General features: G+C 43.2%; 1 long non-coding RNA gene across 2 annotated transcripts; it reads left to right on the top strand.

Moving 5' to 3' along the window:
• The first annotated feature begins 67 nt into the window (after positions 1-67).
• On the top strand, positions 68-13,967 carry LOC113995208. 2 transcript variants are annotated; one of them, XR_005566525.1, is made up of 3 exons: positions 68-358; positions 11,651-11,729; positions 12,474-13,967. It is a non-coding gene; the product is annotated as an uncharacterized LOC113995208 (long non-coding RNA). The 2 variants fall into 2 exon arrangements; XR_005566526.1 differs by lacking the exon at positions 68-358 and adding an exon at positions 458-551.
• Positions 13,968-15,858: the final 1,891 nt, after the last annotated feature.

The following is a 15,858-nucleotide window of genomic DNA, read 5'->3' on the forward strand; positions in this document are numbered from 1 at the left end:
CCGCCGGCGGGAGGGCGGTGCTGCCGCCGCCATTTCGGGGCGCGTCCCCCCCGCCTCGGCAGCCGAGGGGCAGAAGGGGGCGGGAGGTTCTTTTTCCCCTGCCCAGCGCCTTCCACCCGGGGTTTTCGTTTTCATTAAGTGCCACGTCCATTCGGTCCTTGAACACCTCCCGGGAATGTGACTGCAGCACCTCCGTGGGCAGTCAATTCCGATGTTTAACCACGCTTTCTGTTAAGAAATCCTTCCTAATGTCCAACCTTAACCTTCCCTTGAGGAGCTTGAGGCCATGTCCTCTTGTCCTGTCGCTTGTTGCATGGGAGAAGAGACAGATACCCAGCTGGCTACTACCTCCTCTCAGGTAGTTGTAGAGAGCCATAAAGCCCCCTGAGCCTCCTTTTCTCAAGATTAAACAACCCGAGCTCCCTCAGCTGCTCCTCGTAGGTCTTGTGCTCCAGACCCTTCACTAGCTCAGTTGCCCTTCTCTGGATTTGCTCCAGCACCTCAATGGCTTTCCTGAATTGAAGGGCCTAGAACTGGACACAGGACTTGAGGTACAGCCTCACCACTGGGAAGAATCACTTGCTTAGTCCTGCTGGTCACACTATTCCTGATACAGGCCAGGATGCCATTGGCCTTGGCCACCTGGGCACACTGCTGCCTCATGTTCAGGAGAATGGAGGTGAATTTGGATGTACTGCTGCCTTTGTGTTATGGAAGTCTGAGCTACACTCCTGCCACAGCTCTTGAGTCTCTCCTAGCTCTCCAATGAGAGGAAGACCAAGGGGTGGTTTTGCTTGAACTATATGGCTGCCCTATTTGGATGGGCTCTGGGGTGACTCTCATGTCAAGGAGTGTTTCAGGCCTTCTGTGGGATGTGTGGAAGGGGCTTGTTTTCAAATGACCACATTTGTATGGATCCTGAGGTCCCTGCATGTTCCCATGGTGGTTTGTGTATTTCAGCATGTGAAGATTTGAAGTAGCATGTTGCCAGGATGTAACTCTTGTAACTAGTCTGTCCAGTTTAAACGCTTTCCATTTTTGTTTTAATATCACTTGCCTTTGTCAGGCCTTGGGCAGCTTGTAGGCTGCTGAGAGGTCACTTTTCCCATCATCTTTCTTAGCATGCTTCACCTCTTGGCTTCTTACACCTGCCTTTCATGGAAGGTAGCCTAGAGGTGCCCGCTTAGAGCCTGCCTAGTCTGCTAAGAGTTCAGATACCAACAAACAGTTCATCTTAGATGGTAATTCTGCATCTTTGTAAAGAGAGTACTTCAGTTGAACTGTACTCGATGGGAAAGGTCATTCATGGGGTTTCTCCAAGTGCTTGTTTGCATTCTGTCACTTCAGCAAGCGAAAACTAACTGAGTAAATTAAAATCACTTGGGGGTCATGTGCATTGATGGAAATTAATGCCATTCAGTTCCATCAGTGGTCAACAGCGATCATCCGAGGTCTTTTGTACATTTTCTGAGCTTATAGCTAAAATGTGGTGTAAAATGTAAACTGTCACATAAATGTAAAATTTATTGTAAAATATAGTTTGCTCTTCCTGTCACAGTAGGTCTTCCACCTCCATCCTCTTGTGGGCACTTGCTTCTTGTTACACTCTAGTTTGCAAATCTCTTTATGTGGCAGATCTATGCACTTAACTCTGGGACTTTCCAAAGAAGTGGGAATGAAGGCAGGGCTTCTGTCCAGGCTCTTGTGCTTTATGCCAAGCGATGAAAACAGGGCCATCACGGTTATTCAGAGAGCAAATTGAGTAAGAATGCTTGCCGGAAGAGATCTCTTCCTCTCTTGCTGCTTTATGCTATATAATGATTTCTAGAAGCAGGGTAATCTTTAACTTGTCCAAAATCTTAAACATAAGAGCCAAACAAAATATTTACTGCCATCCAGTCTGGGAATATCATCCTTATGAGGAGAAGGAACATTGCTATGCACAGTGATGTAGTGATGTCACATTTTTATGAGGGTTGGGGGTTTTTTTCCTTTATAAAGTGACTTTTATCCAAGTGGAAGGAGTTTGTCTGCAACAACATAATAGGAGAGTTTATTCAATGTCTTAAAATAAATGCAATTTCTTCTGCTGGCCTCTTGTGATTGAGAAGGCTAAAGGGGTGGCTTTCTTCATGTCGTGGAAACCAACAGTTGATAAGCACAGTGCTGGCTTATCATGGTAAAGATATGTAGACAAAGGGTTACTGGCTGTCCAAGAGTTTCTCCATGTCGTGGGACTTTTGAAGCAGATACTTCAGCAGCAGTGTGGCTTTTGGTCAGACAGGAAGAGGCCAGCAATATGGTGGTAGTTCAAATACAGTAAGTACTCCACTTCCTTGCCTCACCTTTAAAGACACGCTGTCTCCAAAGGAATTTATGTGACACATAATTTAATGTAAACAAGGAAGATAATTGCTTTCTTAAAAACCTGTACTCTCTGGATTGAGTGATTTGTGTCCTCTCCCGAGATGTGGTTTGTTTTTTTTTTGGTTGGTTGGTTGTTTTTTTTTGTCTTGTATTTTCTACAACTGTTAGCAGTGCAGACCATTGAGTCCCAAGGAGACAAACAAAGCATGTGCCAGTTTGAGTTGAAGCCCATAATCTCTTTCCAAATTTGGAAATTTGACATATTTCTGATTTCTTGCAGATAATTTTTGAATGTGTTTATTTCATCAAGCCCTTGTGTTCAAGGGCGAAGAAATATAGCTTTGAATATTATGTTCATGTACACAAGAGAGAAAAGAAAATTATTTTCTTTCTGTAAGCCGGTTCAGCCATGGTCTGTGATTTGTCAGCACTGTGGAGGGTCATCCAGTTTAGATAGAACTGGACACTTCCAAGGAACAGAACAGGATGTCACTGGCCATTGAAGAATTAGTCCTTTTCCTTTTGAATAAAAATTAAACCTGTGCTCCCAAGTGTGAGTCTGCTCAGGAGCAAAGAAGTATCATATTTTAGATTAGAAACTTATGTCCCGATTGCTTATAGCCTCCAGAGATTTTATGGGACTGTTCTCAAAGAAATTGTATTCTCTTGTTTTAGATGCTTTGGGATTACACATTGTAGACGTTCTGTAAGGCTCTGTTTTCTTTTCATACTAATTTGTGTTCTGTCCTTGTCTGAAAATGGACTATGTTTTGCCATTTTTCTTATAATGTCTTACTATTTTCTGCTTCCAGCTACAAAGAAACTTTTCTCGTCCTTTGGGCCTTTTCTGGTCTGCTGGATGCTAATGGATGACATGTATATCTGCTCCAGAGCCTTACCCATGCAAATAGCTTGTGAAGGCTGAGGCTGTTCCAACCAAACATGATTAAAAGTCATAGGAATAGAGATGGAAAAAGCTATTAGGTCAAGTAGTTCCCACACGCACCCCCTGAATCAGTACAGGTTTGTTTCCAATGATACATTTTTGGTGCTTTCCAGAAGGGGTCAGTGCAGGTCAGCGCTCGCTTTGAATCCAACAGCCCTTCCCCCTTCTTGAAAAATTAGGAAACCTGAATCTAGTGACAAGTAGGTTGCAAAACGTCTAGAATTTATGTTATAGCCTGTAATTTGATGTTGGGTGATCAAAAGCAGAAGAAATGTGTTCAAGTCCAACAACTTATCATCCAAGATTTTAAATGAGGAAAATTACTGAGCTCTTCAGAATTACTTGTTAGGTATGTATGTATATTAGAGTTACAGATCCTGAGAACTGTTCTGGGGATGCTTAGTGGTAGTGAGAGTGACACGGATTCACAGGTTTATCCTGTTGGATTGTCCATACTTAGAAAGCACATATTACAATAATATTTTGTAGTTACATAAACACAAGTCTGGATAAATAAAATGAAATTTCTGATCATAAAAGACCAAAAAAAGTAACAAAACCCCTCTTATGTCTAAATAAGGGAAGAGAATAACAGTCATGTTTCACCGAAAATACAGTTCATCCTACCCAACCGCTGACATGCAGGAACTTCCCTGAAGATTGTCCAGTGTCACGAGTCTGTTAGGGCACAGAGGCTCCTGCAGGGTTCATTGCACGCATGTGAACCGAGTGTCCTGGTCGAGAGTGGTCACATGTCATCAACAGGAAAGCCTGGCCCCTTCCACACAACAACAGTGTACCCCAAATGCCTGTGTCCATGAAGAAGTGGCAGCTAGCTTCTGAAATAGATCTTAGAGGATGGAGAGAATGGTATTGAGACAAAAATTAATAATTGGAAGTGGGGAGGGGGATGAAAAGGTGGCTGGAGATGGTAAGAAGGAAATGCTGCAAAGAGAGCAGAGAGAGATGGCACTCTGGTAGAGGAACGACCGACTCACTTGAATATAACTTGTTTATATTTTTAAGGTTTTCTTATTTTCCCAGTGGATATGGCTATTTTTCAAAGTAAAATAACCAAGTAATAATTTCATTACGTTTCCTTCCAAGATTTCAAGCTAAGTGTAAACAAGAAAAATCCAGTGGGAAAATTAATCCAACTTCCTTTTTCAAGAGCACTTCAGTTCTGTTTCTCCCCTCACCACTCTCCTTATGTATTTTCATTGCTACTGTTCTTATACCCGGTATCTGTGGCATTGTTGACAGCAGCTGCAATACCTCAGTGATGGCATTTATCAGAGAGAGAAGCCTTTAGGATCACTGAAAAGCACTTCTGATACAGAAATGATAAGTTTTTAAAAAATACTAATGACTTTTGATGCTTTGGGAATGTTCCATATGGGCAAGTCAAAGTGATGGAAAACAACTGAAGAGCTTGCATTGGATTTAATCTCTGGCAGTTAATATTTGGGCTGCATGGGAGAATCGTAAGGAACAAAAATTCTGTAACAACACCATGGCAATCAGACAGGCAGACTTCCAAAGCTTTAATTTTTCCAGATGTTAAGTGCCTTGATTTTCCAGCTCAGGTGAAGGAGAGACTTCAGAAAAACAGACAATAAAAAACATTGGATTTGTAAGGGTTGGTTGGCATAAAGACCATGGCATCGCTGAGTGTTCAGATACCAGCGTACTGAAACACAAGCAGTGCTAATATGCATGAAGTGAAGTCAGAGGCTTTATCTGGGACATAAATCAGGATATGCTTTATAAGTTTTAAAATACATTTGTATGTTTTTACAATAAGAATGCTGCATCTTCAGATGCTTCCAGGCTGCATTTTAACAAATGCCGAGTTTGCCTTCAATAACAGACGTGCTTGCAAAAATGGCGAGGATGAGCAGGAGACTCAGAGTCCGCTGGTTCATTCACATTAGGAGAGCCCTGGGGTGGTCTTTCACTGGGGAGCCATGGAAGCCTGAAGCCAGCTGTCTGCATCACTGTTCTGTGCTGTTGGCTGCAGAGCGTAGAGCCTTGACTCAGTTTCTCTTTTGTTGTCACCAAAGCTTGAAATTTATTAGAGAGGCCTTGGGACAACGTAGACAAAACCAGTCATGTTCAGTCCTTCCTTCTGCCAAACTGATGTATCGCTGTAGAAACTGCTTTATCGAGTATTTAGTGTGGACATCTGTAAGCTTCATATCCCTGTCTCTGAGTGCAGGAGGATCCACAAGCTCAGCTATCAATCACTACGGTCAAGAGTTATATGAGACTGGCTGAGTGCAAAGCAGGCTCTACAGCCCCTTCCAGCCAGAGATCAAACACCTAGACTTTTAGTGAAGTGGTATTTTTTAACCAGGCATAGAGTCAAGGCTGAAATAGTTTGCAGGAGAAAGTGCCAGCTGGGTTTATACTTTGTGAAAAGAGTAGAGGCTCTGTTATAATGACAAACTTTGCAATCCTCTTCTTGCTCATCTTCCCATTTTTCACTCCATGAGATTGGAGTGGGGGAAGCCCATGCTGTGCTCTGATGTTGGACCATGATGGGACGTGATGGGGAGATCTCCAGCAGGGTTTTACTCTTATGGCTCCTCCAGCCAGATGGCTTCAATCTACTGACCAATTCTCTGTGCTTTGTGTGAGGTCTGCATGCAATTTAAATGGAGCCTGTTCTCAGCTAGTTTTGCCTTTTCTTTGCCCCCCTCCCCCACATGCACATATATTCCCATCTGACCCTTTTCATGCTTCCCCCTTTCTTTAGCCTTTCGGGGAAATTGTGCTGGCACCATACAACAAATATATCAGCTGGATTCGCCTCAAAGTCCTTCAGTTTTGGAGGCTTTCAGTCATCTAACTCCTCCGAGTATTTCTGAGAAGAGTGCTCCCTTAGCCAACTGTGCTGTTGATGTGGTTCTCAGAGTGGTATTTCTTTGTGAAGCTGCTGTTTTCCAGCTGTTTAATAGTTTAGAACGTGGCATTTCATGTACACACCTATGTGTGCCACCACCGTCAGTCCCAGCAGATTTTTCTAACACACAAAGCACTGTTATCTGAACTTCTAATTATCTTTGCATTCTGCAAATCTGGAAAATGTGCATTTGCTCTCTAGGTTATTTTTTTTAAATTTTCCAATATTGTTCAGCGTGAAAAACCTCAAATATCATGACAAATAAAAGCAGGGAATGCCCTTCTCACTGCATTTTTATCACTTAGCACTAAAATTGCACTGAGTAGTAGACAATAGGAGACAGTCTTATTAGGCAGTCTTGTAAAGAGAAGACAGTAGAAGACAATAGAAGAGTGATAACCATACAAGACAGTAGGACCTCTCTGTTTGTTTTGTTTAAGTCGTCATCAAGCTTGCTTCCTGGACTGGCATGTGGGAAAAAAGATCAGGTGGGCTGGAGTGATGATTGTTGATCTGTTAAAATCAGTTTTACTTCATCCCTAACTGTCTGTGCTTTCTGCTTTGCAGTCTTTTGTGCTGCATTTTTAGTGAATTCTTTACTTTTATTAATCATCGACCTGGAAGAGGCTTGGAGGCTTCTGGAAAGCTATAGTGTTGTCCTCCTTGCCATCAGGTGAAAACACAATATACTTTTGCGTTTCCCTATGGCTTCCTCTATGAGTTGTAGCTGGCTGGATGCCTCATCTGTTTAGAGACAGATAAAGGAAAAAAGAATTTCCCTTGGGGAAAGAAGGACATGGTAGTATTTTTTTTATACTTTCCAAATCTCCTGGTACATTGGACTATAGGATCTACATGGGTCATGTTGTGCAGCTCAAAGAGCTGTTTCACTGATGAGGATTTCCAAAGTGTATTGCAGTGTGGTGCTTTTTGTAATTTAATTTCTGTCAGTTCTTTCCGGGAAAGGCATTCTGTGTCTGTTTGTGTGAGTGACAATGACAACCAATTCCCATTTTGATATCCGAGACATGAAAATAAAATCCCTTCTTGAGCCCAAAGACACTTATTTCTGGTACCCTGCAGATCTAGTATATAAACAAGAAGGACTCTGCTTTTGTATCTGTCCCCCCCAAAAACCCAGCAAAACAAAACTGTTAACTGTAATCTCACTGAGTGAATCAGAGAAGAACATGAGCTTGGCATGCAATAAGAAAGCTGAGGCAGTACTCAGCAAAGATGAAAGTGATATTGATGACCATAGTTTAATTAGGTTTTCATAAAACATGCTGTTCTTCACAATTTGGCTAATGGTTGATAGTTTCTTTTTATGAGTCTGGCAAGACAATGAAACTTCAAACCATTTGCTTTGCAACTGGAAAAATGAACCAGAGAGATATTCAGAAGAGCACTAGGACTCTTTGTCTCTTGTATTAAGGAAAAGCACTTCAGCAGCAAGGGAACGAGAACCTCCTGCAAACATACAAGCACAGTTTAGCAGTAAATCAGCTCAGCTGCAGTCCTCACCACATGATATTCTGTAGTTGCCACTGGGGAGAATTCTGCTCATCTCCAGACAAGATTGTGACTTGAGTTAATATTTATTTCCGTTTTTACAGATGTGCTGTCCAGTGATGGATGGGGTGTGTTAACCTTCTACTTTTTCACACCTGGTCCACACCTGTTTGGGATCTCATTCCCTGTCCTACTGGGCAGCAGCTCTTGAACTTTGTTGGATCCTGGATCTTGGGCCAACTGAGGGTGGTGAAAAGCTTTGAAACTCTTGGCCAAAGGGCTTTTTGTTTTTAAAGTCAGAGAGGTTGGTAGGTTTTGTTTTGTTCTTGAATGAATATTCATTCTCATGACAGAAACATTTCACAATAAGCTGTTTTCATTTGACAGCTCTTTGGCAGTACATGTGTGAAATAAATTGGGTTTTTTGTAGTCCAGTTCCTAGTGGTCGAGAATATCCCTGTCTCAAAAAGGCTTTGGACTTTTGTTGCACTCACTGACAGTTTAATCAAAAAAGTTGTGGACTAAGTATTCCTTAGAGTCTAAACTCTCTAGGGAACGTAGAAGTCCATCCCCCAGCACACTGTGAAGAATCTTGTCTTGCCTGTGCAGCTCTTTTTGAGTAAGAAGGGGACTTTGGACTCCAGGGCTGTGGATTCAATAGCATGAAATTCAATACCAAAATTTTAAAACAAAAAACAAATGGTATTGTTTTGAATCCTTTTATAGCATGTTTTTTTCATTTGCACTGTGGGAGCTTTAAATATTAGTATGCGAGCACTAGCCAAATTTAGGTTGATCGAGACTAGAGGAGAGTTCAGAGAGACCCAGCTAAACTTACTGAGGAGGAGGCTCCATGGCAAATGAAGTTCCTTGTAGAGTGCCAGAAGACAAAGCATGATCTGGGAGAAAACTAATTTGCTCAGATGTCTTGAATTGCTCTAACTTAATTCTTCTAGTTTAGGAAAAGATCTGAGCAGCACTACTCAGTGCATTTGTAGTATTACTGTCTACTTGACTGGGCAGTGTGTGAATGGCAAGTATGTGGAGAGTCACTGTAGTTATTAATAACATAACTGAAAGCCAGAATAAACATGATGTTTCAGGCTTTTAAACTAATGTCAGTTCAAATTTGGATGGTGGACAGGCTACTAAGTGGATTTTAAATCCTCCTCTGTCTAGTCTGGTAGCTTTTTCAGGAGGTAAAATACTGAACTGTGGAGACCTTGGGACTGCTGCAACAGAGCGACTCACATATTCCACATCTGCTGGTTTCTGTCTGTATGGACTAAAGAAGGTGGTGAATTGAGACTGAGGTACATAGAAGAAGCTGTACTGTGAATGAGGGATAAGAACAATTGGGATGTCATAAGCAAAGGCCAAAGTGTGCAGCAGAGATGGGTTGTGGGATCACAGAGCTGAGTGGTGTTTAATTTGTGAGCAGACCAGCATGTCACTGTTGCATTGGGGGCTATCGATCAAGACTCAAAGACAACTCCTGGGCAATATGTTGTGGTCCCAGGGCAGAAATAGTAGGGGAGCTGCAGGTCAGCAGAGATTGTTGTGGTGACACCAGGGAAGAATAGAGAAAGAAAGGGAGTTGCCAGTCAGGAATGAGGGATGCTGGCAGAGCTCAGTATTTGGAGTAACTGGTTAGTGCTAAGTGCTTTCTTCTTCCTTGGATGCCATTATATGTCAGTTTTTCCTCACTGGGTTTCTTTTTTTTTTTTTTTTCCATTTTCCTTTAAGAATCTGAATCCCCCTGAGCAGCAGGTGATCCTGACTATAATGTAGAGGAATAAGCTTGGGAAAGTTTTATCAAAAGAAAGTGGGTTATAAAAACAACTCTCTCTGCACGGCTTGAACCTGTCAGCATGACGCTGCCGACGATACAGCTGGAGGGGAATGCGACAGGCTCCACAGCCCTGAGGCAGAGCAGCCCACACAGCCTGCTAATGTTATGGGCCTGGCGTGGATTTGGGGAAGGTGTGCCTGCTTTGCCAGGTGGGCCATGCATGGAAGTCAGATGCTAAAGTAGCCGTAAGCCTATAATCAAAGTAATCATTTTGAATCTCAGTTCTGCCAAGAGCTTGAGAGGGGTAAGGAAAGTGCCTGAAAGTCCTGCTGGACTCATCTCCAATGTACAGGGTGCTTTTGAGTGTCTGCTTTGGGACTTATCTTTTGGCCCTTCACAAGATGAAAGGATTTTTTGCAAGGATAGTCCTCTCTGCATGTGGCTGCAGCATGAAGTTGTGCTGGTGTCCAGGTGTGGGGCAGTCAAATAAAGCTAGAAAGAAAGTGGCCAGTGGCTGGGGAAGTTTGTGTGAAGTGGCACGGGATGCTGGTCTGCCCAGGATGTCTTGCTGCTCGGCTCAGTGTCAGTAGCCCTAGAGCAGGGGTTGCTGGAAACATTTCCATCCAGACAAATTGACTCTGTTTGTTCCTGTTGGCTTTGTTCCTTTCTCTTTTGTGTTCCAGAAAGGGAGAATTTACCCTCTGAAAATGCAGGGCTTACACGCAATTTTCCCGGAGCTCAGTTAGTCAGCCAAATCAGCAGGAGCTTTTTGGAAATGACAGGAGCCAGCTGAGGTCAGTTTTGATCTGGTAAGAACTTTACTAAACCAGTATTGGTTGGGAGTCACTTTCATTAGACCAAGTCAGTAGGAAGTGCAGAGAGCTGGCTGAAAAGGTGTAATTCCTGGTGAGGAGTTCTTGGATGAAAATCACTTCCTAGATGAAGGAGTCAGGGCTATGCTGAATTATTTGCTGCTAGAAGAGTCTTTGTTCTCAACCAGGTGAACTAAACTAGTCTCTTTAAGTTTTTTTCCACCTTTCCTTATTGTATACTAAGACTCTTTCCAGACAGACATCAATGGACCTATAGCTTTTGCGTAAGGAGTATCAGAAGTTATTATGCCTTTTGTGGGTGCCCAGAGGCCAGGCTGGAACCTTCTCTGCTCACAGCTGCTGTCTTAATTCCACTGTGTGGTCCTCAGTCCAGTTGTATGGAGGCTTCTCTTGATCATCAGAAATACTGCAGGAAACTATTTTCTCTCACTGTCCTCAGAGCTGTCTATTTGGAGAAGAGGTGTCATATCATAGCATGACACACGAATGTATGTAGTGCTGTCGTCTGGCATATTTGGCATGCCATGTCTCTAGCTGTGCAGTAGCGTATGTGAGCATGTCCTTGTGTCTGTCAGTTGAGGTAGCTCACCCTATCTCCCAGGATGATTTTGCATTCTGTTTTCTGGGTTGTTACATCCTGATGATGGCATAAATTTTCTTAGAGTGCTTCCAGGCTGTCCTGCTTCTCATGTGTCATCTGATCCATGTTCTTAAGTGACTAGCTGGAGATGCAGATCTCGGCTCAATTCTCTGCTTTGCCACAGACTTTCTGTTTGACCTTGACAAGTCATGAGGTGATTTTTCGAACATGTTTTTCTTGTGAGCAATTAAGGGGCACAGTTTTAGAAGCAGAAGTCAAACTCCAAGAGAATAGCAAGAATGAGCTTTTGTGTGCTGGCCAGTCATGAAGTACAGAGTACCTACTTATGATCTGTGTGTTTTTATTTGAGAAATAATAGCTTAATTACCATATGATCAGGAGCATAGCTACATTGGCAGAGACACCTAGGGGGAATATGGTCTGCATATCTAGAAGCCTTACTGCTGGACTGGGCATTGTTTACTGCCTCCTTTTCCCAGCCTAGGGCCATTTCCTTGTTTACTGAGTGATAAAAATGAGGACACTATAGAGTGCATCACTTTGGAGACATCTGCATGAGGGGTTTTGCTGGCACAGTTACATCAGCAGTCCTTTTTGGCCGGATGAGCTTTGCAGTGTGGGACAAGCCTTAGTCTTTGAGTTCCTCAGGGACTTAACTGGCTATGGTGTATAATTGTGCCTCTCTTTCCTATAGGTCTGTATGAAGATGGAACACATTAAAATTAAGAGTTGCACAAGTTGTAGCTGAAGGGACCATTGAAAAACTTTGATAGGTACAGTATCATTCAACTAAGATTTCATAAGATATTCAGTTCATAAAATGACTTGAAACATGTGCACTTAATAAGTGGATGTGCAAACATGCAGAAGGTGGAGGGATGGATCGGTTCAACGTTTCTCTAATTCTAAATGTCCTTTGCAATGCTACTAAAGACACTTGTGTTTATATCCAAGGAAGAATAATGTAAAACAGAAGAGCATTAAGGTGATCTGTTTACTTTTAGCTACTCACCTGTCTTGCACAGTGTTTTGGTTGTTGGAACTCAGTTTTGTCTCTCAGAGTAAAGTCATTGAATTGCGCATTCTCAAGGGGCAAGTGTGGACAATGGCATTTTCCTGTAAATTTGAGGCCTTTCAGCTAATCTTTATTAGTCTCTGCTATAGGGCTAGGAGTTCTGAGACTTAGTAAGCAATTATGTTTCTTTCAAAACAACATTGTGAAATGGGTCCAACTTTATGCTTGAAAGTTACTGCTGGTGGAAGCTCTGTAACCTGATCCATTCCTCCACAGATAAGACTGTTTTTCCAGTATGGTCTGTAAAAGCAGCTCTTTCTTTTGGCCTGAAAACTGATGGCCCAATTGACGTACCACCTTTGGATTCAGGGAGAGGCTCTGATCCCACTGTTTTCAGAAAAAAACCCCCATTCCTTGTGGCTGCTTCTCTAAAGTTAGCATTTCACATCAGTGCATACTTGGCCTTTATATCTTCAAGGCATCTTTTTTTTTTTCCTTCCAGATACTTGGGAACAGGAGGTTCAGAATGTTTGGTGATGAAAAAGCAGTGTGATGCCAGGGGCTGTATTGCTGGCAGCATAACATAAACACCTTTGATTTATAAGCTGGTGCCAAATGAAGTTCTCAAAAAGCCACGGAAAGGCTACCTGGAAAATCAACAAATGTGTTACATGCAAATGAGCCAGCTTCCTTTTTGTAGTTCTCAAAATGAATCCTTCTTCTGCAAGGTGGTTTGGGCATTTTAGGGAGTGGTAAGTGAACCACACCTCTTCTTCCGAATTTTTCTCACTGACCCACTACTGGGCCTTAGTTCTGCCAAGGAAAAGCCTTTTAAAGTTCAGTGTCAACAGTCAAGTGTTGTCTGTTCTCTGAAAGGACAACATGTATCTGAGGGATCTAAAAATATCGTTCAATGTTGAGAACTAGAGAATTTATGTACTTTATAGGGACCCAAATTACATAGAGCCAGTAAAATACAAAAATTAATAACTTTGTCCGGTAATTAATTGCTAGTCGCATGTGAGGACAGTTTTCAGGAAAGACTAGTTTTCATTCTTGGTTTCCTGAATTGATATATGTCTATCCACTTACCTGCCTACCTCTACTGGACAAGCACAAGATTATGTTGAAGAATACAGACCCTGAGTTAGATTTTGAGTTAGATTCTTTGCATGTTAGCTATGCCATGCACAGACAGTGGGGGGAGATCATTAGGAAGCCAAATGCAATTTACTTGTCACAGAGTGAGTTATGGTATGCTATGGGCAGTTTTCTCTTATGCTATTGATGGATAAACTCCACGGACTCTTAATCTATGAAGAATCAGATAATAAAACAGAATTCTGTCAAGAGCTCTGCTCCATTAAGGCATCTCTTCCCCACCAGGAACCACTCCACTGTCCCTTTGCACTCACAGTCCTGACAATAGTTATGCAAAATGGCAGGGATGGAAAAAAGACTGATAAGTGGTATATAGTTTCCAGGCCATTTCTTCCATCCCATCTCACTCCCTCTGTTTTTGTAAATGGCAGAGAGGGACTGGACTGTATCATACAAGTCATGTTACTTTTTGTTGTTTTTTTTTAACATTATACACTGAATTGTGGTATAAACTGCAAATGCTCTGTAAAGGGCTTTTTTGCCCTTCAATACAAAGATTTCAGTCTGTGCCCCTTGTACAGCTCTGCCTCTCTCTTCTAATGGGAGGCCTCAGCATGGGGAAAACACATCCTAAGAAAGCAGAACAACAGGGCGGGAATTAGTCGGATGCAGAGGAGAGCAGCTCGATACTAACGGCCAAATAGGCTCTGACAGCCTCACACCAACGGGCCACTCTCCTCTATGGGGAGTTTATGAGGCCTTGGCTTGTGTGGCCACCTCCACTTACGAATGAAAATCAAAACCAGATTGATGTCCCCCTCCCAACAGCAGCTGCCTGATTTTTTGCATAAATCGTGCTCCCCGGCCCCTCTCCAGGGGAGCTCCATAAAATAAATGGATTCATTACATGCGGATTTCCTTTTCCTTCTTCTCTGGAGAAACAAAGAGCCTATTAGACGCAATATGGAAATGCACATATGCATGCACACACGTGCAGACAACATGAAAATGTGCACGTGCACATGCAGCATATAAGCTCCCTCCCATCTCAGTACCCAGACAGTGCCATAAAATACATGGAAAAATCCCTTCTCCTTTACAGCTCTGCCGAACACACAAGCCTGTATTCATTCGCACAGATCTGCAGCTTAAATTCTAAACTAAAAAGGACAGGAAAGCCCAGGGCAAGTTGCTCCTTCCAGAAGGTGGAGGACTGTGAGTGCACTGAGTGGAGGTTATTTCCTTTTGCCAAAGACTCCCCCAGTGCCCAGGAGCTGTGTTTTTACCAAGAGCGTAAGGGCCCCATCCTCCGCAGAGCAGGGCTCACAACAGGCTGCACGCTTGGGACACCATAACCGCAAGAGCTGGGAGGCTGCCAGCTTTCTCTCCAGCTGAAATAGAGGAAGGTGCTTTGTGGCTGAGAAGAGGCAGAGGGATGAAGGTAAGGAAATGGCTGGGTGCCCTTCATTCCTCTCATCTCCAGGTGGCGGCAATACTGGCACAGGAAAGAACTGGAAAACATACCTTCCCCGGAAAGCTCTGCCTGTGTGAAGCAGCCACAGATGCAAATCTCACACACCTGTATACCAGGGTGAGGGATGCACTGGAAACCCCTTGCTGAGCAGGTTACATGAAGTTAGGAGGTGTGATCACCTTCGAAATGATGCCCTAAGACACTGGCCCCAGGACAAGACTCTAGTACGTGGGCACGTTCCCATTGTATGCTAAACTTGGGTCAGAGCCCGAGTTTGAGCACTAACTTGCTTCCCATGCAAATTGTGAACGCCCTAACCCTCAGGGCCAACTCCCTACATCTTCAGTCGGAAAGCCTTTGGGGCTCTAAAAGCCCAGCCTCAACAGGGTGCTGTGCTATAGAGCCAAAATTACAGCAGCAGTGGGAAACTGGTTGTAACCTTTACCAGCTTCTGGCTGCCACCTGACAAGGGAGCCAGGGAGGAAAGGGAGGAGTAAGAGGAGAGCTGTTTTCGCTCCCTGGCACCAAGGGATTCTATGCCCTGAGACAAGGGAGAGAGACTCAGAGCTTAGCTAGAGGGTGGGAGGCAAATATGGTGGTGACATTTGCTGGGACAAAGCTCAGGACCATGCTAAGGATATGCCACTAGTGCCTGAGCTGGACTGAGTTTTGGTGTTCAAGGGAACATCAGTCTCCTTTTTTATCCAGAATCCATACTGCTGTGGAGCACTTTTTAGTCTTTTAGCCTTTTTAGGAAGCAGCGGTGTAAATTTAGGAGGGCAAAGCAGCAGGCTGGAGGCAAGAGAGACCCATTCAAAATCAAGGGGTGGGGAGAGCAATGTAGCCAGCAAAAGGACTTCAGATACACAGTCCAAGACCTGAATCTCTCAAATCATAAACATCTTACACAGTAGTGTAAGAAGATACTAGTGTTTTTCTCAGGCCTTCAGTATTGGGCTTTAAGGTTACAGTCAGGTTCCATTGCTAGCTTTTCCTGGTAGCTGTGAAGAGTAGGAACTTTCCCTTATATGATGTAAGTTTTCACGTAATTGAGTGAGTCTGGGAGCTGGAGCTTTACAAAAAACGGTGACTCGAATGGGATGTCTGATGAAATCTAGGAAGTCAGCAGCATGGGGGGAGGCAGACCCTGCAGAGGAGGGCTTCTGAAGAGCTGCTGAACAGAAGCCTTGCGTCTGAGAGAAGGTATCAAGAACTGAGACATGAGGGAGCTCAAAGGAGTTCACATTGCCTTAAATTCAGTATTCTAAGTCCCAAAGTTTCAGACATTTTAAGCTGGACCACAAAAATTTGT

The sequence above is a fragment of the Pipra filicauda genome, unplaced genomic scaffold (genome assembly GCF_003945595.2).
Source record: "Pipra filicauda isolate LSUMZ 115617 unplaced genomic scaffold, ASM394559v2 scaffold72_size3293161_pilon, whole genome shotgun sequence".
Lineage (NCBI taxonomy): Eukaryota > Metazoa > Chordata > Aves > Passeriformes > Pipridae > Pipra > Pipra filicauda.